Source organism: Sapajus apella, unplaced genomic scaffold (genome assembly GCF_009761245.1).
Source record: "Sapajus apella isolate SASKATOON/1434 unplaced genomic scaffold, GSC_monkey_1.0 scaffold78, whole genome shotgun sequence".
Classification (NCBI taxonomy): Eukaryota; Metazoa; Chordata; class Mammalia; order Primates; family Cebidae; genus Sapajus; species Sapajus apella.
Genome location: NW_022437018.1, coordinates 4443826 through 4468808, shown reverse-complemented (window position 1 = coordinate 4468808; position 24983 = coordinate 4443826). Strand labels below are relative to the sequence as shown.

The 24983-nt window shown below is 35.5% G+C and overlaps 2 long non-coding RNA genes across 3 annotated transcripts in view; both read left to right on the top strand.

Moving 5' to 3' along the window:
• The window catches only part of LOC116532986, a 49977-nt gene extending 25926 nt beyond the window's left edge, over window positions 1-24051 (top strand). The window contains exons 3-5 of one of the 2 annotated variants that reach the window (XR_004261025.1): window positions 22139-22206; window positions 23076-23134; window positions 23851-24051. This is a non-coding gene — a long non-coding RNA (uncharacterized LOC116532986). Of the gene's footprint in view, window positions 1-22138; window positions 22207-23072; window positions 23135-23850 lie in introns of both variants that reach the window. The other variant, XR_004261026.1, reaches the window with a different exon arrangement.
• Window positions 17210-21295, top strand: LOC116532989. The gene is made up of 3 exons (XR_004261029.1): window positions 17210-17686; window positions 17911-17912; window positions 21284-21295. It is a non-coding gene; the product is annotated as an uncharacterized LOC116532989 (long non-coding RNA).
• Window positions 24052-24983: the final 932 nt, after the last annotated feature.

Sequence of the window (24983 nt, the reverse complement as noted above, 5' to 3'; positions counted from 1 at the left end):
CATATCCACTATAATGGCTAAAATTTTTAATGCCAAACATTGGTGAATTTGTGGAGAAATTGGAACTCACACACTGCTGTTGAGAGCCTAAAATGAAAATAACCACATATGAAAAAATTTGATTTATTTTCATCATGTTAAAAATATACTTACCATGTAAAATTGCTATTTTACTCTTTGGTATTCACCCAAGAGAAATGAAAATTTGTGTCCATAAAACACTTATACACAAATGTTCAAAACAACTGTATTTATTGTTGTCAAACCTGGAAGCAGTCCAAATTACATCAACAAGAAAATGTACAGCACACACAATGAAATATTATTCAGCAATAAATGAAACAAACAACTTTTACCTACAAAACATGAGTGAATCTCAAAAATATTATGTTGAGCGTAAGAAACCAGACATGAAAGAGTACATGCCTTATGAAATGTTATTTATATGACATTCTAGAAAGAGGAAAACCAATTCATAGTAATAGAAAATAGAACAGTAGTTTCCTGGGTTTAGGGGTGGGTAGCAGAAGCAGCAACAGCAAAGGAATACATGAGAATTTGCAGTGGAGGGGTGATGGAAATGTTTTACATGTTAATTGTGGTGGTGGTTGCATATGTACGTACATTTGTCAAAACTCATCAGTTGAAGCTTACACTTAAAGTGAGTGCAGTTTTTGTATGTAAATTACATCTTAGTAAAACTCTTAAAGGCAATTACCTGTAGGAGATTGAGCTCTATCAGAGATTCACAGCCCAGTTATTTGACTTCCCCATCCACTTTACTCCCACTGCAACACAGCTCCAAATCTGCAAACATCTTGATATAGAGAGCAGCTATGTGCTTGAGACAAGACCCTCCCTTAGCTGGTCTTTTTTCCTAAGTATGTAAAACTGCACAAAATTTCATTTGCTTTTTAGAAGGCTTTAGCCTAACCCCCAAATTTTTCATAGTTCCAGAATTTACTGTGTTTTTGAGAATTCCCAAGTCTCTAATTTGTTACTTCAGCTCATGTGACCACTGAAGGCTTACTGGTTTCTTTTTTTTCCCAGCAAAAGCTTTCCACTTTTGCTAGCCAGACTTTCATCCTGTACCCAAGAGCAGCAATCTCCAAAGAAAGAACAGCTAGTGATTAACAAATCATCTGGGAAAGTTTGATGAATTCATCACATTCATATAGTCCTTGTTATGGACTCTGTGTTTCCCCAAAACTACCATGTTGAAGTCCTAACCCCCATGTGATAGTATTTGGAGATGGGGCTTTTCAAATGTAGTTGGGTTTCAATGGGGTCATCAGGGTAAAGGCTCATGGTAGGGTTAGTGCCTTTATAATTCTATACTCACTCACAACAGTAGGGTTAGTGCCTTTGTAAAAGAGACATTAGAAAGTTCTGCTCTCTCTAATCATGTACACACACTGAGGAAAGGCTATGTGAGAACATAGCAAGAGAAGGTGGCCATTTGCAAACCAGGAAGAGAGTCCTCACCAGAACCAGACCATGCTGGCACTGATTTCAACTTTCAGCCTCCAGACCTGTGATAAAATTAATTTCTGTTATTTAAACTCTGCAGTCTATGGTATTTTGTTATGGTTGCCCAAGCAGACCAAGACAGTTCTCATTGCTTCCACAGTTTGCTAACGCTTTTAGAAATATATTTTTTGCAATTTATCTGGCCTTTTGTAGTGGTTGCAGTAGGAGGATTGGCTTGATGTGACCTGATTTTTTTTAACTTTTAAACCAGACTTTTATATTGTTCTCAAAAGTAAATTGTTTCATTGGTTTTACTACACATTCATTCTTGTCCCCCAGTATCCATTCTTTTCTTCTTCCATATTAACAGAAATATCATCTGTTAGCTGAGTATGTGGTTGCCTAGAATAAAGTATATTCTCCAGTATCCTCTGCAGGTAGGTGTGGCTATTTTATTCCCTTTGGGATGTGGGCAGTAATTATATGGACAGCTGCCTAGTAATGATGCAGGATTTTTTGCTCCTTAGCTCAGCTAATCTGGGTTCTCATCTCATGACCAGGAAGAATTAGGCATGCAGACACATTGAATGATGAGGAAAACAGAATTTATTAAGCAAAAAGAAGGTCTCGTCAAAGTGAGGGGGTCCTGAGAGCAGATATCCACCTCTCAGATTAAATACCAGGGCCACCACACTCAAACTGAAGAGGCCAGGCTCCTCCCCTGCATAGGTGTGAATTCCTGGTGGCTCCACCCCATTCCCCCAGTGCCTGTGGGCCTCTAGTCTACTGCAGGCATGCCGAGGCAAGCCCCCTGTGCAGGTTTGCTTATCTGCAGAAAACATCTGGTGTAAACACTTGTAGGGTACATCAGAGATTTTCTGGGGATCCTTCCCCACATGCCTAGGCATTTGTCTGCCCCCTGCCTCTATCAATAACATCTTCGAAGAGAAGGATAACTTTGGCCCCTGTTTCCTCTCTCTGTCTTCATCACTTCTGACCCTTCCATCTTCCACCATGAGATAAGGTAAAAGCCCTCACCAGATGCCAGAGCCACACTCTTGAACGTTCCAGTTTCTGGAATCATGACCCAAATAAATCTCTGTTCTTTATAAGCTACCCAGTCTGTGACTTTCTGTTATAGCAACAGAAAATGAACTGAGACACTCTCGAAGCCTAAAATACTTGTTATTTGGCTCTTTACTGAAGAAGTTCCCCAACTCTACTGTTATATAGTGTAAAATAAGAAGGCCATTTAGCTCAGATTGATCAAAGTAGATAAAAAGCTTTTCCTGAAGAAAGTGGCATTTGAGTATTGATGATTTAGTACAATGTATCCAGGTTTGGGGAATATTGTGGAAATATGAAAGTACAAGAGAGAGGAAAAATTATTCAGACAGAGGGAATAACCAGCATGTGCAAAGGCCCAGAGGAATGAAACTGTATGGTAGGCACAAGTAGCTCACCTTGGCTATTGTGTCAGTTACATACAAAAGAGAGGCAAAGAACAGATCATGAAGAACTGTTAAAACCAAACTAAAAATGTTGGATTTAAAATTTAAAATTTTTAAATTTTAATGTTTTTAAAAATACCGTAGGGCACAATGATGACTTTTAAGCTGAGAAGAAAAGCAAGGAGATTTGTATTTTATAAGGATCACTTGAGACCAATGCATAGCAAATAAATTGGAGAAGAGCAAGAGTTGAGTCAGGAGAAAATTGGGAAGTTATTACAGGATTCTAAAAGTTTAATGAGGGCCTGAACTGAAGTGGTGTCAGTGGAGATGGAGAAGCTGTAGGATTTAAGTGTAATTTAGAAAGTAGAATCAATAAGAAGTAGAGATATATTTGTTGTGGATGCGACAGGAGTTGGAGGGATAAGATGACTCCCAGATTGGGAGGTAATAGGTATTTGCGCTGAATATGGAGATAGGAAATACAGAAGAATAGATCTTGGGGAAAAGATAGAGAGTTCCCTGGTGGACCTGTTGAATTTGGGGGTACGATAATGTCTAACGTTTTGAATATGTTTAAATTATAGATATCTATCACAATCTATTGAATAAGCCTTTGAATATGTGGGTCTGAAGTTTAGGAAACATGTTGCAACGATAGATACAGGTTTTATTATTATTTTGAATTCCCTTTGAAGATCCCATTTTATTAATTTATCTTACCTGCTCAAAATCTTTCCCCGTAGAATAAAATAAAGTTTCATTTTTATTAACTTGCCAGGATGAAAGGGCAGTAGGATATTATTCTTTATATATATTATAATGTGATATATGCATAACTATCAGGTAATGAAAATAAACCAACACTTCCTGTTTCTCTTCCTGCTTTACAAATACTAATTAATATTCAAATCACTCATGCATGGTGAATAAGAGCATCACAGAGATTATTCATATATTTCCTGGTTGTTGGGGATCTAATTTATCTCCATAGTAGATTGGGCACACCGGAAGTGACTAACACATGTGTTAAGTTGCATGATAAAATAAGCAAAGCAAGCAGATTTCCCAGTGTTGAAAACTTACAAGAGAGGGAAAAAAATATCTCCCTCTGGAATAGGTGTTCAGATACTGTCCAGAGCTTGATTATCTAGTTTGTGGCTTCTCTGATACATGTCTCATTTTTCTTCTTGTTCCAACTTTGTGGCTATTTGCAAAGAAACACAAATTCTGTGATGTCATCATTTGTTCAGGTGTTGTACTAGTCCATATAATCTTTACCTCCTTGTTTCCTTAGTCCTAGACATAAAAACTGAGGATTTCTTTTAAGGACACCATGCTCTTTCTGAACTCAAGAACATCCTAGAAATATTTTCATCACCACCTCCAATTGTCCTAGATCTAGACTAGGTCCTTCTCATCCTTAGATTGGGAACTTTCCTCCTACCATGCTATCTTTATTCATTTACCTAAGTTATTCTTCATCATAGAATCCTGTTTGGTTCCTTAGAACTGAGGAAAATCTGTCACTATCTCCTCTAATTTTTCTTCATAAAATTAAACAGGAGTTTAATTTTATTGATATTTTCCACTTGGATTTTCTTATCTTTTGATTTTTAAGCTTTACATTTAGTAACCATTGCTTTTCTATCTTAAGATTTCATCTTTCTAGTTCTTTTAGTTTATTTTGTTGAGCTTTTTCAATGTTCTTAAGATTTATACTAAAAGCTCCCTCCTTTTTAAACTATTTCTTCTTTAATAATTGAAGTGTTTAAGGCTAACACTTACACTCCTTGGCATAGCTTTTGCAGCAGTGTATTACTTTCTAGATAGTTTGTAATTTGTTTTAAATTTATTTTCAATGCAATAGTTATTAAGAAATATTTTTCTCAGTGCCTAAGTAGACTGTAAACACATTTTATCATGTAATATTTGATGCCTACAAAAGATTATATGTAAAAATTGGTACCCATCAACCAAACTAAAATGGGGAACATTAACAATATCATTGAAGTCCATCTGTGTGCTTTTTCTTCTTATCTATTCATCAATTTGACTAACTGTAAAACAAACCACACTATTTTATTATACTAGCTTTACAATTTTTAATGACTGTTATGTTAAGTCCACCATTATTTCTATTTCTTAAAACATGTCTGAGAAATGTCAGGAAAAACATAAGGGAACTTCAAGAGCCTGTTTCTCCAAAAAAGAACTGAAAAACTGGCAAAAAGTGTTGGAATCAATTTTATCAGAACTTCGGGAAGCGGTCAGTGGTTTACTGCAACCAAGCATATACAATCAAGAAAAGGGCAACTGAAACTTGGTAGGAAAGATTTGTGGTGCTTTGACTTACTCTTGTCCTGCTACTCTCTCCCCAGTTTGGTGATCTGAAAAATGACAGCTTGTGGAGGAAGCAGAGCTGATCTTGTTTTCAAAGAATTATGGTTATTTGTATTTGACCTGTCTGGTCACTCCGTGAAGTACTAATGCAAAGAGCTTCCCCTTTTTTAATGTAACTTGGAACTCTTTCAAGACATAGGAGATGCTATGTAGTGAGATTTTAAAAAAACATTTAAAGGCAAATGAATTACTTGCTACCAGCTAAATCTAAGTGTACCAGTTGCCTAAAACAGTAGACACTTTAAAAAGCCTTTGAGGAAGACTAGGAAGTGAGATATTGTGGGAAATAAGAGCTTTGAAAATCCTTTACTTATATTTGGCAATCTAGAGGTCTTTATGCATGTCTTGGATAGGGTGCATGCTCAGAAAACACCTCAGAAGGTTCTCTGATTGGCCTTTCAATTCTGCACATGAAGGAAGTAAGACAAAGGAAGAGTTTCAAACTGCCTAGCGAGTGTTAAAGTTATGTCTCAACACACACACACACACACACACACACACACACACACACACACAGTCCAGCTGCAAAGACTGGAAGATGTTTTGGCTCTGGGCATTTAAAGAATCTGTCAAATCCCTATCTTACCACCAAGCTAGTGGAACAGAGACTTCAGATACCACATATAACAAATAATACAGATTTTATGAAAATAGTTTAGAAAAGTCACTGTACAAACAGCTAAAGTCCACAAAAAGCACCAGCAAAACATTTATGGGAGGAGGGAAAATGTGATTTTCAGAGTTATCATATTACAATATTCAAACTGTATTCCTAATTTTCAACAAAAATTACGAGGCATGCAAAAATATATACACACACACGCACACAAGAAATTATGGTTATTACCATGAAAAAAATAAACAGACCAAAACTGTCCCTGAAGAAGTTTGGATATTACTGACTAGAAAAAGACTTTAAGTCAATTGTCCTTAAAATGTGCAAAGAGGAAACCAGGAACATTATATCTCAACAATTAGAGAATATTAATAAACAAATAGAAAAATAAAAAGCCACATAAACATTCTGGAGCTTCAAAGTACAATAACCAAAATAAAAAAATTTACTAAAGGGGCCCAATGACAAATTGGAGTAGGCAAAAGAACAAATCAGCAAACTTGGAGATAGGCCAATTGAAATCATCCAGTCTGAGAAACAGAAAGAAAACAGAATAAAGAAAAAAATGAACAGGCCTAAGAGACCTGTGGGCTACCATCAAGCATATCAACATACAAATTGTGGAAGTCCCAGAAAGAGAAGAGAGAATGAAAGCAGAAGAAAAATAATGTTAAAAGAAATAATGGACAAAATCTTCCCAAATTTGATAAAAAACACTATGTATCCAAGCAGTTCAATTAGCTCTAAGTTGAATACACTCAAAGAGGTACACAGCAATACATACTGTAATCAAACTGTTAAAAGACAAGGCAAAAAGAGATTTCTGGAAGTAAGAAGAGAGAAGTGACCTGCTGCATAGAAGAGTTCTTCAAAAACATTAACAGCTGATTTCATGTCAGAAACCATAGAAGGCAGAAGGCAATGGAACATCACCTTTGAAGGAACATCACCTTTGCCAAAACTATTCTTTAAAAATGAAAAAAAAAAAAAAAAACTAAGATATTCCCAGATAAACAAAAGCTGACAAAGTTCATTGCTAGTAGACCTACTTACCCAACAAAAAATGCTAAATGGAGTCCTTCAGGCTGAAATAAAAACATACTAGACAGAAAATTGAAGCCATACAAATACATTTTTTAAAATTGGTGAAGTTAACTACTTACACAAATATAAATGCAAGTATTATCGCATGTTTGGATTGTAAGTAATGCCTTTTTCCTTTATTATTTAAAAGACAAATGCATTTTAAAAACATAATTCTATGTTAATTGGCACGCAATACATGAAGATGTAATTTGTGACAATAACAGTATAAAAGGGGAGAAATGAAGTTATATAAAAGCAGAATTTTTGTATACTTTCAAAGTTAAATTCATTTTACTTCAAACTAGAATTTTATAAATTTAAGATATTAATTATATTTCCTAGGTTAAACACTAAGAAAACAACTAAAAACATTCAAAAAAGGAAACAAGAAGTGAATCAAAATAGTACACTAGAAGAAAATCAAACACAGAAGACATTAATGGCATGACTGAAAAACATAAAGGATGTAAGACACAGAAAAAAAATAAGGTAGAAATGTATCATTTCTTATTGATAATGAATTTAAGTGTAAATGCACTGCACTTCAATTAAAAGGCAGGTATTGCCAGAATGGATTTAAAAAAAACATAATCTAGCTATAGTCTGTCTACTAGAGACTTACATTAGATTGAAAGACAAATAGATTGACTTATGGGGTGGAAAATGACATTACCTGCAAATAGTAACAAAAAGAGAATAGCAATGGCTATATCAGAAAACAGAAGCTTTAAAACAGAAATTATAATAAGAAACAAAGAAGGACATTATGTATTTATAAATGAGTCATTTCATCAAGATGATATAGCAATTAAAAATACATTATCTACATTTTTATTTTTATATGTATTTTTTGTTTTTATAAATATATACATACCTAACAGTAGAATGACAAAATACATGAAGCAAAATGTTACAGAATTAAATGGAGAAGTAGTTTTACAGTGATAGTCAAAGACTTAAATATCCCACTACTGAAAATTGATAGAACAAGTAAAAGACAAAAAAGAAAATAGATAATTTTAACAACAGTATAAACCATCTAGATATAAAATATATACAGAACATTTCTCTCAACAACAGTAGCATACTCATTTTCCTCAGCTGTAAAAGGATCATTCTCCAAAACAGACCATATGTTACTGAGACCTAACAAGTCTCAGTAAATTTAAAAAGATTGAAATTATACAAAGTATGTTCTGTAATCACAATGAAGTGAAACTAGAAATGAATAATAGAAGAAAATTTCCAGTATCTTGAAGTATTTTTTATTTTTCCCTGGAGGTTTCTTCTTTAATCTATTGGTTGTTTAAGAGGTACCATTTAATTTCAAATTTTAAAAAATTAATCAACCTACTTTTAAATCACCAATGGGTTAAAGAAGAACTCACCAGGGAAAAGTAGTAAGTATTTTAAGTCAAATGGAAATATACAATTTTCAAACTTTTGGAATGAAGGGAAAAGCAGCACTCTGGGAAATTTATAGCTGTAAATAATTACATTAAAAAATAAGAAAGATCTTAAGCCAAAAACGTAACTTCCTATCTTGAAGAATTAGAAAAAGAAAAGCAAACTAAGCTCAATGCTAGCAGAAATAAATAAATAATGATTAGAAGGGAGACGAATTAAAAAGAGAATCGAAAAATAGTAGAATCAGCAAAACTAAAAGTTGTTATCTGTAAAGATCAACAAAATTGACAAACTTTTAGCTAGACTAAGAAAGATACTCAAATTAGTAAAATCAGACATGAAAGTGGAGCATTACTGTATTAGTTTACCAGGGTTTCTATAACAAAATACCACAGACTGGGTGTTCAAACAAAAATTTATTTTCTCAGAGTTTCAAAAACTAGAAGTTCAAGACCCAGGTGTCAGCAGACTAGGTTTCTCCTGAGGCCTCTTTCTTTGGCTTATAGGAAGAGATCACTCTCTTGCTGCCTCTTCACATGGTTATCTCTGTATATGCGCATCCCTGGTTTCTCTCTGTGTGTCTTCATCTGCTCTTTTTATAAGGACTTCAGACAGATTGGATTAGGTACGCTATAAAAGCCTCATTTTAACTTAATCACTTCTTTAAAAGTGCTGTCTGCAAATATAGTCACATTCTGAGGTACTGGGTGTTAACGCTTCAACACATGAATCTGAGTAAAAGGGGGGATTACTATTGACCTTACAGAAATAAACATGATTATAAGAGAATACCATGAACAATTGTATACCAAAAAATTATGCAACTTAAATGAACAAATTCCTAGAAATGTACAAATTGCTGAAGCTGACTCAAGCAGAAAGAAACAAATATTAAACACTTAAAAATTTTCTCAGTAAGAAAAGCTAGGACCAGATGACTTACTGATGAATTCTACCAAATTTTTATTTAAAAATTAATACTAATCATTCTCAAACTCCGACAAAATTAAAGAGGAGGTAATATGCTCACCCCATTCTATGAGTTCAGCATTTTACCTAACAATAGTATTAAAAACAATATGAAATCCTTTGGAATCGATTTAACCAAGAAGGTACAAAACCTATACTCAGAAAACTAGAAAACACTGCTGAAAGAAGACAACTTAAATAAGTAAAAGACATCCAGTGTTTAAGATCAAAAGACTTAAAGCTGTTAAGATGGCAATACTTCTCAAAGAATCTACAGAGTCAATTCAATCCCTATCAAAATCCCAACAACCTATTTTGCAGAAATGAAAAAGTGGATTCTAAAATTCATATGGTATTGCAAATCACCCTCAATTTTGAAAAAGAACAAAGTTGGAAGACACACTTCCCAATTCCAAAACATATTACAAAGCTACAGTTATTAAATCAGATGGTACAGCATAAGAATAGATGTATAGATCATTGTAACAAATTGAAAGGTCAGAAATAAACCCATAAATCTGTGGTCAGTGGATTTTCAACATGTGTGCCAAGATCATTAAATAGGGAAAGAATAGTTTCTTCAGCAAATGGTGCTGGGAAGTTTGACCCTCATCTCACACCATATACAAAAAATAACACAAAATCGATCAAAGACCTAAATACAAGAACTAAAACTTGCAAGAAAGGAATTGTTATGGGTTGAATTATGTCCCTCATAAAACATATTGAAATTCTAACCCCAAATACCTCAGAATATGACCTTATTTAGAATTAGAATTTTTACAAAGGCAATCAAGTTAAAGTGAAGTCATTAAGGTGGATCCTAATTCAGTATGACTGGTATCCTTATAAAAAGGGAAAATGTGGACATGAAGACAAGCACGCGCAGAGAGAATATGATGTGAATGCACAAAGAAAGAAGAGGGCTATGTGACTGGAGTGAGGCATCTGCAAGCCACAGAATGACAAGAATTGCTAGCAAACACCAGAAGTTGGTAGAGGTAAGGAAAGATTTTCTCCAAAGCTGTCAGAGAGAGCATAGCCTGGCCATGCTGACATCTTTGAACCTGTAGCCTCCAGGACCATGAAGCAATAAATTTCTTTTGTTTAAGCCACCCAATCTGGTACCTCATTACAGCAGTCTGGGAAAGTAATACAGGAGTAATTCTTCATGACCTTGGATTTGGAAATATATTCCTAGTGATGACACCAACCACACAAGCTATAAAAGAAAAACAAATGAATATATTGGACTTCAAAATCCAAAACTTCTGTGCATCAAAGGACACTATCCAGAGAATAAAAATCAAATTCAAAAAACAGAAGAAAATATTTATAACTTGTACTTCTGATAAGAATCTAGTATCTAGAATATATAAATAACCCTTACACCTCAACAACAAAGGGATGAACAGCCAATTTTTTAAATAGGCAAAGAACTTAAATAATTGCTTCCACCAACAAGGTATACAAATGGTTGAATAAGATGTACAAATGGTCAACAGCACATGAAAAGATATTCAGTATCGCTAGTCATTAGGGAAATGCAAATCAAAACCACAATGAGATGAGATACCACTTTACACGCACTAGAATGGCCATGTATTTTTAAACAGAAAGTAAGTGTTAATGAGGCTGTACAGAAACTGGAGCTTTCATACATTGCTGGTGGAGATGTAAAATGGTGCAGCCACTGTGGAAGACAGTTTGGCAATTCTTTAGTAAGTTAAACATAGACTTATCGTGATCCAGCAGTTTCACTCCTAGTTTTACACCACAAAGAATTGAAAATGTGTGTTCAAACAAAAATTTGTACAGAATGTTCATGGCAACACTGTTCACAATAACCAAAATGTGGTAGCAACCCAGCCACTGATGAATGGAAAAACAAATACGGCATAGCCCTGCAATGGAATATCATTTAGCCACAAGAAGTAACAAAGTACTGGTGATGGTTGCTCAACATTGTGAATGCAGTAAGTGCCACTGAATTGTTAATTTTAAAATGGCTAAAATGGTAAATTTTTGTTGTTAATTTTAAAATGGCTAAAATGGTAAATTAACAAACTGAATTGTTAATTTTAAAATGGCTAAAATGGTAAATTTTTGTTGTGTGTATTTTATTGCAATAAAAAATAAGTGAGACAATTGTATCTTGGTTCATTTTAGGTCATCGTTCCTCCACATAAAATTTTTCAATGGAACTATACATATCCTTGACACTGCTATAGTATTGAATCTCTCAATTTATTTACATAGTTTATTAAAGTATACATTCAGGTTACTATATTCCAGATACTACCATTGTGACTTCTTCTTTGATTCATAAACTATGTAAATATATTTGCTTAATCTCCAAAGATTTGGGGTGCTTTCTAGTTTTCTTTTTGTTATTGATTTCTACTTTAATCCCATTATTATCAAAGGGTGCATTCTATTTGTTTTTAGTCCTGTCAGATTTGTAGAGATGTGCGATCACTTGTTTGTTCCATGTACCCTTGAAAAACATGTCACTGTTGAGTGGCATGCTCTATATACGTCATCTAAGTCAAGTCTGTCAATCCTATTATTCAAGTTTTCTATACCTTGAATGATATTTGGACTATGTGTTTTATCACTTAGTGAAACAAGCACGTAAATTCTCCCGTTATTATTGTGGACTTGGCTATTCCTCATTTTAGGTCCATAAGTTTTGCTTTGTATAATTGAGACATATAGACAAATATACTACATAGATCTTGTTCGGACTCTGAATCAACAATATGTTTTACAACATCAGAGACATTTGAACAAAGACTGAATTTTGAATAGGATGATATTAAGTCATCATTAAATTTGTTGAATGTGTTAATAATATCTAGTAGAAACACAGACTAAAGAGTTAATTGATTAAATTTTATAGAATTTGTTCATAGAGTAAATTGAAAAGACTGAGAGGTATATTTGCTCTAAGACTTTTATATGAAATACCTTTTCATACTCACAAAATATGCATGATAAATAAACCAAGCTGATTGGCTTCACGTGGAAGACTGGTCGGGTATTTTTCAGAGGCCTTTGTTAAACACAGATAAAGAATCTCTTTTTCCTTTTACTTCTAACAGATGATTTTTCTTTCTATTACTATACAAAAATATTTGAACCAACCAACATTTTTGGACAAAAGGATCTAGTATACACAGTTGTAGATGTGTGGAAATATTTATAGACTGTAACCAGAAAACCCATAATAAAATTTTTTATTCAAAAAATTATTTTTGAATGTAGCCAGACTGAGATGTGGTTTCTGATTAAAATAAATTTGCTAGGATATGGTTTCTGATTAAAGTAAATTTGATAGGATGTAAACTGTCATTACTGCCCAGGGACTTGTGTTGGTAGTCTTCAATACAGAAATCAACTGAGAAGGTTTTGATCAAGGAGGCATAAAAAGAGAATGCCATTGGGAATGAATTCAACTAGAATTGACCTTTGTAGGCTGATCATGAAGGAGATTTAATGGAAACAAATAGTTTCCCTCTATTCCATAAGTTTAAAACTACCTCCACTTGTAGCTTTCAGGAAATTTGTAGAGAGACATTACAAATACCATTTGCCAATTACCTGAGCTCAGCTCCTTGTAGTCAATATGACGGAAATTAATTTTTTACTGCTTTCTGATGCAGAAACTGAAGTTGAGAGATGTTGAAATGTTCCCAAGTCCACACAGCTTGTGTATAGTGTAATGAATACAGCCAATCATTTATTGAACATCTACTGTGAGGCACACAGTAAGCCAAATATTTTACTATCATCAGCATTCTCATGATGAGCCTGTAAGAAATGTATGATTACATCTATTTGACAGATGTGAAAAGTGTTTCAGAAAGCTTATATGACCTGCCCAGAGCTTTACACTAAGTGCTGTGCTATTGGGATTTAATCTTGGATCTGTCTGGCTCCAAATCCTATCATTCTTCCCCATCCATTACAAAGCCATTGACTGCCATGTGTTTCACATTAAAATGATCATTTAACTACATTCATATAGAGTTGTTTTAGAACATATTATCTTTAATTCTTTCCTCTTTTTGCCAATTGTTTTGTCATTTAGTTTCTTAAAATATATAAAAATAATGCTTGCTTGTAGTTTTTTAAAGAGTAAATAATAAGAAAAGTATAGCAAATTTTCCTCCATTCCCATCCCAAATTCTTCCCAGAAATGACCAGTTATATTTCTTACATAGGCCATTTTATAAAGCTTCTATTTATATTCAAACACACACAAAAACACAATTTTCCATTTACTCAGATGAATACATATTTTGCATACTGTTCTGCACATTTCTTTTTTCATTTAGCATATCTTGCATATCTTTCTATGCAAATATATATATAGTTCAATATTTTCAATTTAATGGCTACATACATTCATATTCCTTTGTGGTATAAGTACTGAGTGCTAACTGATTGCACTACTGGAGCTCCTATTCATATTTCTTCGTATGGATGTACACAATCCATGTAACCAAGCCCTAGTATGGTTATTTCCCTTTTTACATTTAATTTAATTTAATATTTTAACTTTTAGGTTCAGGAGTGCATGGGCAGTTTATTATATAGGCAAATTTGTGTTGTGGGGCTTTGTTACAGACTATTTTGTCACCCAAGTACTAAGCCTAGTACCGAACAGTTATTTTTTTCTGCTCTTCTCCCTCCTCCCACCCTCCACTCTCCTATAGGCTCCAGTCTGTTGTTCCCCTCTATGTGCCCATGTGTTTTCATCATTTAGCTCCCACTTGTGAGAACATGCAGTGTTTGGTTTTCTGTTCCTACATTAGTTTGCTAAAGATAATAGCCTCCAACTCCATCCATGTTTCTGCAAAGGGCATGATGTAATTCTATTTGATGGCTGTTTAGTATTCCATGGCATACATGTACCGCATTTTCTTGATCCAGTCTACCATTGATGGGCATTTAGGTTGGTTCCATGTCTTTGCTATTGTGAATAGCACTGCAGTGAACGTACGTGTGCGTGTGCCTTTATGATAGAACGATTCATCTTCCTTTGGGTAGTCAGTAATGAGATTGCTAGGTCGAATGGTAGTTCTGTGTTTAGCTCTTTAAGGAGTCGCCACACTGCTTTCCACAGTGGTTGAACTAATTTACACTTTCATCAACAGTATATAAACATTCCCTTTTCTCTGCAACCTCACCAGCATCCGTTATCTTTTGACGTTTTAATCATAGCCATTCTGACTGGCATGAGACAGTATCTCATTGTGGTTTTGGTTTGCATTTCTTGAATTATCAGTGATATTGAGCTTGTTGGGTGCATGTATGTCTTCTTTTGAAAAGTGTCTGCTCATGTCTTTTGCTCACTTTTTAATAGGGTTGTTTGTTGCTTGTAAATTTAATTTTTTTGTAGATTCTGGATATTACACCTTTGTCAGATGTGCGGTTTGCAAATATTTTATCCCATTCTGTAGGCTATCTGTTTAGCCTGTTAATAGTTTCCTTTTCCGTGCAAAAGTTCTCATGTTTAATTAGAACCCATTTGTCAATTTTTGCTTTTGTTGAGATTGCTTTTGACATCTTTGTCATGAAATCTTTGCACATTTATATAGCCAGGATGGTATTGCATGTGTCTTCCAGGGTTTTTATAGTCTTGGGTTTTACATTTAAGTCTTTAATTCATCTTGAGTTGATTTTTGTAAATGGTGTAAGGAAGGGGTCCAGTTTCAATTTTCTCCATATGGCTAACCAGTTATCCCAGTACCATTTATTGAATAGGGAATCCTTTCCCCATTGCTTGTTTTTGTCAGCTTTGTTGAAGATCAGATGGCTGTAGGTATATGGCCTTATTTCTGAGTTCTCTATTCTGTTCCATTGATGTGTCTGTCTTTTTACCAGTACCATGCTGTTTTGGTTACTGTAACCCTGTAGTGTAATTCAAAATCCAGTAATGTGATGCCTCCAGCTTTGTTCTTTTTACTTAATATAGCCCTGGCTGTTTGGATTCTTTTTTTGTTCCATATAAATTTTAAGATGTTTTTTTCTAGTTCTGTGAAGAATGTCATTGGTAGTTTGATAGAATAGCATTGAATCTGTAAATTGCTTTGGGCAGTATGGCCATTTTAATGATAGTGAGTCTTCTAATTTATGAGCATGGAATGTTTTTCCATTAGTTTGTGTTATCTCTGATTTATTTGAGCAATGTTTTGTAATTCTCATTGTAAAGATCTTTCACCTTCTTGGTTAGCTGTATTCCTAGATATTTTATTGCTTTTGTGACAATTCATGAAATTACATTCCTGATTTGGCTCTTGGCTTGGCTGGTGGTGTTGTATAGGAATGCTAGATATTTTTGTATGTTGATTTTGCATCCTGAAACTTTGCTGAAGTTGTTTACCAGCTGAAGGAGCTTATGGTCTGGGACTACAGGGTTTTCTAGATATAAAAGTATGTCATCTGCAAACTGGGATAGTTTGACTTCCTTTCTTCTTTTTTGGATGCCCTTTTTTTCTTTCTCTTGCCTGATTTCCCTGGCCAGGGCTTCTGGTACTATGTTAAATAGTAGTGGTGAGAGGTAGCATTCTTGCCTTGTGCCGGTTTTCAACGGGAATGCTTCTAGTTTTCACTCATTAAGTATGATGTTAGCTGTAGGTTTGTTATAGATGGTTCTTATATTTTGAGATATGTTCCTTCTACAACTAGCTTATAATATGAAAGAATGTTGAATTTTATCAAAAGACTTTTTTGAGAGAATCATATGATTTTTGTCTTTAGTTCTATAAATGTGATGAATCATATTCATTGATTTATACATGTTGAACCAACCTTGCATCCCAGGGATAAAGCCTACTTGATCATGGTAGATTAGCTTTTCAGTGTGCTGCTAGATTCAGTTTGCAGGTATTTTATTGAGGATTTTTGCATTAACATTCATCAAGGATATTGGCCGAAAGTTCTCTTTTTTTGTTGTGTCTTTGCCAGGTTTCGATATCAAGATGATGCTGGCTTCCAAGAATAAATTAGAGAGGAGTCCCTCTTTGGTTTTTGGGAATACTTTCAGTAAGAATGGTACCAACTCTTCTTTGTACATCTGGTGGAATTCTGTGAATTCATCTGGTCCTGGGCTTTTTTTTGGTTGGTAGGCTGTTTATTACCGATTCAATTTTGGAGCCCATTATTGGTCCAAATCAATTTCTTTCTGGTTTTGTTTCAAGAGGGTGTATGTGTCCAGGAATTTATCCATCTCTTCTAGGTTTTCTAGATTGTGTGCCTAGAGGTGTTTTTAAATATTCTCTGATGGTTATTTGTATTTCAGTGGGGTCAGCAGTAACATCCCCTTTATCATTTCTGATTGTGTTTATTTGGATCTTCTTTCTTTTCTTTATTAGTCTAGAGTGGCCTATCTATTTTTTTTTTTTTCTTTTTTTTTTTTTCAGAAAACCAGCTGGATTTGTTGATCTTTTGAATGGCTTTTCATGTCTCGGTCTCCTTCAGTTCAGCTCTGAATTTCGTTACTTCTTGTCTTCTGCTAGCTTTGCAGTGGTTTTCTCTTGCTTCTCTAGTTCTTTTAGTTGTAATGTTACGTTGCTGATTTGAGATCTTTCTGACTTTTTGATGCGGGCGTTTAGTGCTATACATTTCCCATTTAACATGGCTTAAGCTGTGTCCCAGAGATTCTAGTATGTTGTTATTTTTCTTCACATTAGTTTCAAAGAACTTCTTGATTTCTTTCTAATTTCATTATTTACTCAAAAGGCATTCAGGAGCAAGTTGTTTAATTTCCATGTATTTGCATGGTTTTGAGCAATTTTTTAAGTCTGATTTCTATTTTTATTGTGCTGTGGTCTGAGAGTGTATTTGGTATGATTTTGTTTCTTTTATATGTGCTGAGGATTATTTTATGTCTGATTGTGTGGTCAGTTTTAGAGTATGTACCATGTGGTGATGATAAGAATGTATATTTTGTTCATTTTGGATGGAGAGTTCTATAGAGGTGGATCAGATCCATTTGGTCCAAGGTTGAGTTCAGGTCCTGAATATTTTTGTTAATTTTCTGCCTTGATGATCTGTCTAATACTGTCAGTGGAGTTTTGAAATCTCTCACTATTGTTGTGTTAGAGTCTAATACTCTTTGTATGCCTCTAAGAACTTGCTTTACGAATCTGGGTGCTTCTGTGTTGGATACATATATATTTAGGATAGTTAGATCTTCTTGTTGAATTGAACCCTTTACCATTATGTAATACCCTTCTTTGTCTTTCTTGATCTTTGTCAGTTTAACATCTGTTTTGTTATTTCCCCTTTTTATTCCACACAAAACTACAATGATCATTTCTATATCTTGAATTGAATTAGGTGCCTTCAAAATCAAGGATTAACCCATTAAACAAATCTTGGTTATAGTAAGTAATGGAACAGAAATTTTGGGGACCCAAGAGATTAAGAAACCGGTTTTAAAAAGGTATTATAAAACCTCTTTATTCTCTACTTAAGTGAATATTATCCAGAAATCAGATGTTATCACATTGGCTTCAGTTCATTGCTTGTGAGCAGAACTCTTTCAAATATCTAAGCTCTCTGGACTCACCATGTTTTACCAACACGATCATGGGTAGTTGGCCTACTATGAGTGACATCTTCAAAGAGAGAGTAGGTTCTGGCTCTTTTGATTAAGGCAGAAATCACTGTGAGTGCCCCTTTGAGAATTGTTCTAAGAGAACGTAACTATTGCTAATTTGGTAAAGCGATATTAAACAATATGCTGGAATAGTTTTTTGAACATAGATTTTTCCATAAACTCTGCAATCATTCCATGTTCAGTTTGTGGGAATAATGTGAAGTCATTCTTTTCAGAAAGGAGCATGCAGATCCTGATGTGACTTACTTGAGAATGATTGTTATCTCATAATTTGATATTTCTGTGTTTCCTCAAGACACACACACACAAAATCAGTAAATATATAGAGTATGTTAACAAGGGGAAGGTTCACTAAGGATTTATTGGAATAATGATGAACTCCCCAAAGCGGAAATGTTTATTTAAATGACATGCCTTTTAAATTTTATAAATGTTGACAAAATATTTTCTGAAAATATGTTTAAATTTATATTCTTACATGTTTATATTACTCTTGCTTTCTCAACACACACAAATGTTCACATATGCACACATACACACATTTTTATCCTGGGCAATATCAGTGTTCTACTTGTGGAGAATATAATTTGTAAAATATGGTATCTTGGTTTTCAATTGCATGCTTAAATTATGAATGGGTTTTGGCATCACATATTCTTTTACTTAAAACTTACCTGCCTAATAATTTCTTTTAAACATTTCAAAGCAAAATGGGGCAATCATTTCATGATGGGCAAGTATGAATGAAGACAAATCCAAATTCCCATTGGAAAAAAAACTTATCTTTTCTGAATAACTGATCAGATTTTTACTATATTTATATGCACTGTAATTTCTCAAGAGGGAGTTGGAATAGAAAAGTTTGAAGGAAAATCTTCGTTTCACACTCTTCTTCACCTAACTTTCTTACCTCAATAGCTTATAATGACTCCACCTCTGGTTCCTAGATGCTGTAGAAAATACTATTTATAAGTATATATTACTGTGTGTAAAAATTAGAGAGTGAATGGGTATTGCTAAATATATTAACTATATAATTGTGGTATGTATCATTAAAAACTATCTTAGATGATGACAAAAAGGGGATTAAACTACAAAAAAGTATAGAAACCTGCTAAGATGACTACCAAAAATCCATCCCTTTCTAACACCAGCAAGCTGCTCCTCCCATCAACAGTGAAAATTGTTTTACTTCCTCTTGACTCTTATTGGCACAGTGATTTGCTGCAACTTATAGAATATGATGAAAGTGGTGCTGTACAAGTGCCCAGCCCTCAAGAGATCTGGCAGCTTGTGCTTTTACTTGTTTATGGAGTGAAACCTGGGGTTGGCCACAATGTAAGAGAGAGAAAGGCCCAGCCAGCTTGCAGCCACATTAGGTGAAGTGCCCAACATGTGCGTGAAGCTATCTTGGACATTCCAGCTCAAACCAGGCTCCCAGCAGATTGTAGTCACATGAGGGATCATAGCCAATATCGTGTGAAGAGGAAGAACCACCAACTGAGCCCAGCCAACCCACAAGACCATGAAAAATTGACTAACTAACAAAGGGAGGGATTGTAACAGTACCTAAATGTTAAAGTAGAGTCCACAATAGTACTGAGAGACAAAATTGCATGAATTATGAAATGAAAACCAATTGTCAAGACACGGAACTCAATGTAGATGGATGGGAGAGGCCCCAGACCAATGAGAAAGTACAAAACTCTAATCCTGAGTTAGAGTTCAAGAGCTAGGACTGACATTTTACAATGGTGTTTCCAGTGGAATTTTCTATGATGATGAAAAAAAAGTATGTAGCTACTGAGCACTTGAAATGTGACTAGTGTATCTGTGGAGCTGAATTTTTAATTGTATTTAATTTTGCTTAACTCTCATTTAAATTTAAATAACTACATGTGGCCAGTGACTGCACTACTGGATAGTCCAGCTACTCATCGCATGCAGGACTTTACCCTGATGAAGAGATAAACATCTCCAACAACTCGCCCCAAAATTGTGTCTTTTCCATGAACATATCCCTCAGAACTCTGAGAAAAACCTTACTAAGACCTTGATCTACTTGAGTCACAGAGAGCTGCTTAGAGTTAGCAAATAAATCTGTCAGTTGTCTCCATATGCAAACCAAGAATCAGAAGGCACAGATAAGACCCTCCTCCTTGTGTTCTCCGACTAAACAGAGATGGGACTGGAAGTAACAGCTTAAATAAAGTCTGTCTCTACGTTTTATACTGTCTATAAATAGCCTCGAGATAAAGTAATCTATTATAAAGGGAATTTCTAAGAACTTTAATTAGGGTATTTAAAATTTAAATTCAAATATATATATATGATGTGTTCCCCAAGCTTCTTTCAGTAAAGAAACATTTTGTCTATGTGACCTCTATTAACCTCTTGCAGTGGCAATAAGACACATTTTGGGAAAGCTTTGCTAGAAAACTGCAGAAGAATTTTTATTAAGCTAGGCTAAATGTCATAGTGAAATATTGAAAACTTCAACCATGAATACTACATAACTTTCCAAAATCAATTCCATTTTCTTAATTAGAAAATTAATCATTTGAGATTATTAAACAAATATGAGACAAGATTAAAATGATTTTCATTTCCTTGTAGGTTAATTTTTAAATATTTAACAAAAATAGAATAATACTCTTCTCAAAGAAGGCAAAATTGTAGTTGAGACTTAATTGAATTATATGGTATCTAGGTTCCAAAATTTTCAAACACTGATTTTAGCATTTTTACCTAATGAAGGCAATATTGACATTTACATGAATAAAATTGTCAGTGTTCTATGCCCACTTGGCATTGAGCCATGATTTTCCAAAGAGCCAAGGACAAATAACTATTTCAAGGACTCTTTGCTAGAGAGAAATGCTTGCATTCTTAGGAGAATAGAATTTGTTCTGCTTCACTGTCTCATTTAACACCACTGAAATTGAAAATGAAACTGTATTATTTCTACTTCCTGTGAGTCCTCAAAACTCCTTCTACCCTCCAGAATTTGTTCCAATTGGATTATCCAATTAAGGTAAACCAGGAAATTATTCCAGTCACTTAAAGAGTTGGCTAAGATGTTTCTTCTCTCAAATTCCTATTCATGGCATTTTATTTTTGATAACAGTCCTCAAAGTTCATCTTTCTCCAAGATGAACTGGATGCATATTGGAATAACTGGGGTTGGGGGTAGCCTTTTGAAAATGCAGATTCCTGGGCCCCGCCCCAGACTAATCTCAGCATGGGGAGGAGAGAGTAGGAGGCCCAAGCAAAGACATCCTTAAAGCCATCGAGTAGGCCGGGCGCGGTGGCTCAAGCCTGTAATCCCAGCACTGTGGGAGGCCAAGGCGGGTGGATCACGAGGTCAAGAGATCGAGACCATCCTGGTCAACATGGTGAAACCCCGTCTCTACTAAAAATACAAAAAATGAGCTGGGCATGGTGGTGCGTGCCTGTAATCCCAGCGACTCAGGAGGCTGGGGCAGGAGAATTGCCTGATACTGGGAGGCGGAGGTTGCGGTGAGCCGAGATCGCGCCATTGCACTCCAGCCTGGGTAACAAGAGCGAAACTCCGTCTCAAAAAAAAAAAAAAAGCCATTGAGTAGATTCTCGTGACAATTACACCATTGGGCTGGTCTATTCCGCTCATTTGACAGACCTGGGAACCAAGGGTCAGCCAGCTAAGTGAGCTGTTATCATTTCTTCTTCCCTAGAGAATCAGGACTGGAGCCGTCTGATTGCTTGGTGGCTTCCAAGCTTGCACATGAGCCACCAGGGTTAAAAAGAATGTCTCCAGGGTCTCCTTTGAGGGTGAAAGGGGACATAAGGAAGGAGCAGATTCTCATCTTCACCAGAGAACCAGTCCTAACTGTCTGTATAAAGGATTTCTTTATATTTTGTTTGAAAAGAGGGTTCCACTGCTAAAGTGTGCCAAGTCTGAGAAATCACTCCACTAAAATTATAAACGTGATGTGAATAATGTCTATGTCTGAAATGTTTATCGAAGTATCTTAGGAGCCAGACGCCAGTTCAACTATTAATGAAATGTAAAAACACTTCAAAGAACAGAAGAGTGTTTATTCTTAAGTCACATTTTTTTTTCAGGTGTTAGGTGAGCTCTAAGGAGATATGTGAATTCAAATATTAGCACCCATGAAAAATATGTGTCACAGGTAAGAATCCCAGGTCACAGGTGCAAGTTTAGTAAATTTAAAAAAAAAATTTTTTTTTTGCAACTGACATTTTCTAGATCATATCTCATTACCTTGATATCTAATATTAAGGGGACTGTTCTTGCCCATGGTTGGGCCTAATTTGGTGGGAGTGGGTTAGGCAGTTCTAAGGCCTCAGGCAAGGGCTCTGGTCCTGGTGCTTGTCTGACCTCACTGGCATCCTCTGGGATACCCTCTGTCTCACCCAGGCTCGGGACATAAGTACACACAGAGCCCTTTCATTCCTAACTATAAAGCCTCTTGGGTCCAGCTTTCTATCAATGGCCTTTGACCATCACTTGGTCTCTCTAGAAAGCATCCTGTTGCTTCCCCATCCCTCCTGGGTTTCAGGAATCATGTGAGGGTGTCTCAGGAATCATGTGAGGGTGTCTCAGGCTTCTCTGTTCAGACACCCCTTCCTTCCATCATTTCTACTCCATTGCTTCCCCGCCACGCTGCCAAGCGGGCATCTGCAAAGCTTGCCGCCTCTCCTAGCTCCACAGTGGAAGTGAGGCACAGCTCTTCCCTGCTGCTGGATCCCCAGAGCTTTCTCAAAGCACCAGCCCCCGCAGTGGGGACCCAAGCATAGAATCCCTCTGCTTTCTTAAGGAGATTTCAATCAAAGGGGGGCAAAACTGTCTAAAACAGAGAACATTTCTTCTAAAACTATTGTTCTGTTCTGGAGCCTTTAGAATCCAGGCTTTTGCAACCCATCAAAACTCTTTCCTTTTTTCCCTCAAGGCAATTGTTTACAATGGCCTATTTTAAAGCCAAATGCAGAGAATTGCCCGCTCAGCCTTCCTTTCTCTTCTGTGATCTCTTCCCAGGAGCTGCTCCGGTGGAGGTGAGGAGAGTCACAGGAGACAAAGGAGGATGGGGAAATAAACAAGTCAGTTAATATATCAATATTGTATCTTTCTACACATGCATATTGATCAGGTTCTGTACACAATAAAGTACAAAATAAAATGTACAAAATAAAAGTGTGAGGCCCCTTATTAAAAAATTATTGGGTTACTGCAAAAATAATTGTGGTTTTTACCATCACTTAAGAAAAATGGCAAAACCGCAATTACTTTTGCCCCAACCTAATACAATGAATTTCAAGACAGCTACAGCAGAGTGTTAAACCATGCATGAGGCCCTTCTGAATACAGTGGCACTGTGTGACTACACATGTCCACACACACGAAGCTGGCCCTGACTTTAGCTCTTACAACACATCTGTATTTGATTTTTGTTGGAGTGTTATTTGTACTGCCATCCCTCAGTATCCCTGGGGAATTGATTCTGATCCTCCGCTCGTCCCCAGATACCAAAATCTGTGGATGCTTAAGTCCTTGATATAAAATGGTATAGTATTTGCATATAATCTATGAACCTCCTCATGAACATCCTCCTGTGTACTTTAAATCATATCTAGGTTACTTATAACACTTAGTACAATGTAAGTGCTATGTAAATAGTTGTTATACTTTTATATTATAAAATTTAGATTATTTTTATTATTGTTAAATATTAACATTGTATTGTTTTTATTGTTGTGTTGTCATTGTTTATTGGCTTTTCCAAATATTTTTGATCCACGATTTGTTGAATCCACAGATGCAGAAAATTATCAGACAATTTGGAAGACAATTTAAGTAGCAACAGGAATTTATAATATAAGCTACACAATATAATAGGTAACTATGCAGTTTTTTATAATCGTGTGGATATTAAATGTTAATTTTCTATTATCACTGATGGGTACATAAGAGTTTTATATACTGTCCTTTGTACTTTTCTAAATTTTTTTCTGAATTTTATTTTTAAAATATTTGAAGACCACTGGGCACGGTGGCTCATGTCTGTAATCCCAGCACTTTGGGAAGCCAAGGCAGGAGGATCATGAGGTCAAGAGATCAAGATCATCCTGGCCAACATGGTGAAACGTCGTCTGTACTAAAAATACAAAAATTAGCTGGGCGTGTTGGCATGTGCCTGTAGTCCCAGCTACCCAGGAGGCTGAGGCAGGAGAATTGCTTGAACCCGGGAGGCGGAGGTTGCAGTGAGCCGAGATCGCGCCACTGCACTCCAGCCTGGCACCTGGTGACACAGTGAGACTCTGTCTCAAAAAATTTAATTAAGTCCTAGTTTTAATGATGTTTCAGGATCGTTTTTGAACTATTCTGGGGGGACAAGCTGGGATTTAATTCAACAGCATGATGGCTTGCTTTGTGGGCTCACAACTAGTCAGATGAGGAGGGGCTCAGAAAATTTTAAATGGAAGATAAAATTCCCATCCACACTACCACCAATAGCTCAGTGATGGTTTCTTTTTCTTCTAATAACCAGATAATTGTCTGGGATCACTAGTTTATTCAGCTAGTTCAGACTCAGTCTAGCAAACAGGTAAGCAAAGATAACTTATGTGGCTCTTCTGTAACTATCTTTTCTCAAGTCTCAAAATTTAGTCTTTGAAGTCCATACTGTCTGTTCGATAGAATGCTGACCTCTTCCATAGCAATAACAGATTTTATTCAAGGTAACAGTGTACTCAGAAAAATGCCACCTCTCCATCTCCTTTGTGACTAAATTCTGGCCAAAAAGATATGAGTTAATGCCATATGGGAGTTCCGGTAGAACAACTTAGAGAAAGCTAACGCCCCTTCCCCTTTTCTTTTCTCATTTCCTGAAATGTGGATATAATATCTGGAGATCTGGCAGCTGTGAAAGGAAAATAAATCTTGGGGCCC